The following is a 1941-nucleotide window of genomic DNA, read 5'->3' on the forward strand; positions in this document are numbered from 1 at the left end:
AAAAAAAAAAAAAAACCAATACACCTAACTAGGGATGTAAGCTAATAGTCGAAAATTCAAATTCGATTTGTATCTATATCCAGATCTAAATTCAAATTATCTAAAAAATATTATCCAACCTAATTAGATAATTAATTTAATGATTTTAAGGGTTCTTGAAGTTTAGACAAGTTCTAAAGAATGAGGAAAAGAGCTAAGACAACTTAAAAAGATGAATTGAGAGCAAATTGTATTCATTTTGGGAGGGAAAGTCTAGATTACAAAAGTCAGAAATGTAAACTGATAGTCGAAAATCCAAATTCAATCCGCATCTATATCCATTTAGGGATATTCGAATCAAATGAGGGAATATCCAAATCCAATCACATCCTATTCATATTCGATTCATATTCAGTCCATTTAGCCCTGCACCTAAGTCATCTTCTCGCCAAAAAAAAACCCTATATATATATATATATATTTATATATATATATTTATATATATATATATTTATATATATATATATATTTATATATATGTACTGATAAGGGGGACCACTGCAAACCTGTATGCCTAGTCACTGGTACCTATCCTCTACGTCGACCATTAAATGTGATGGGCTCAAGTGGACATCACTGCCAACCTGTACACCTAGTCACCTTGATCTAATGTTCTTGGGTAAACCACCTATTTTCCATTGGGCTATAATTGGTCTAATAGGGGGTTTTAGTCATTTCGATCGAGCATTTATGCTCATCCGATGCCTAAGAAGCCATGCAAAACTATGCATAAAAACCTGGACCTTTATGTTATTTTGGTTGAAATATTTTCTCTTATGAAAAATTTGTATTCTATGTACTATTATTTTATTTATTAAATAATGTACATTTCTTTTCTTTTCTTTTCTTTTCTTTTTTTGGTTAATCATCTCAGAGCTTGCTAAGTTGTAAGTGGATGTTTTAAAAATACAGGACTATGGGAGAGTGCACAGTAGTGGTTAAGGTATAGTAAATATGCATCAGTTCATATTTAATTGAAGGGAGAATGTTTCTTGCCGTTGGTTTACCCTCCACTACCACTCCCCTTATCTTTCTCTCTCATCTCTCAGGAAATGATCTCTATGCCTCCTATGAGATTGAACCATTAATGGGGTCCTCTTTGGCTTGTGCTTGTTTGTGTAGCCTTCTGCTATCGGGAAAGAAACAAATTCCTTTGATTGAATTAGGCTTTCAAACTTGATATGTGACTAATTCACAAAATATAATATATACTCACATTCGGAATAACCCAATTAATATTTCCTTCCTTTTTTTCTTTTCTTAAATGATATCATTTTTGAAGATATTTTTTTCAAAGAAAGGATCATGCTTTCTTATATTACTTAAAAGAAAAGTTAAATAAAAACATATTTTTTTATGGAAAAAAAATCTTATTGATTCATCCATCTTAACAACTTGTTTTTCTTTCACAACATGAAATATACGAGCTATTACAACTTTCAATATTTAAGTGATATCTTTATTTATAAAAAAACATGGCACAATATGGGTAACAATTATTAAAATTATTATCAAATTTTATTTGGTTGGGATAAGGCTATGCCGTTGACTTCTTCTTGTTGTCCTTGTTTGTTGTTTGACAACTAGCCTTCTGTTACCAAACAAAATTCACACACACAATTATCTTTTTTTCACCAAATAAAATTCAACTTTCCTTCACATGGGAAGACAATTAGGATAAGGTATTCATGTGATGTGAGTACTAAGGTTAAGTATGAAACCAATTTATTTCCACTTTAGCCCTAAAAGGCCAAAAGTTTTCTTTGAATGAGGTGCCTATTGATTTTTTTTTTTTTTTTTTTTTTTGTTACATAAAAAACAGTAAAAATATTCAATGTAATGAAAATTAAATTGCAAAGTATGTAATAATACACAAGAACCTTTAATCATATCAAATGTAAT

Source organism: Macadamia integrifolia, chromosome 9 (genome assembly GCF_013358625.1).
Source record: "Macadamia integrifolia cultivar HAES 741 chromosome 9, SCU_Mint_v3, whole genome shotgun sequence".
NCBI lineage: Eukaryota > Viridiplantae > Streptophyta > Magnoliopsida > Proteales > Proteaceae > Macadamia > Macadamia integrifolia.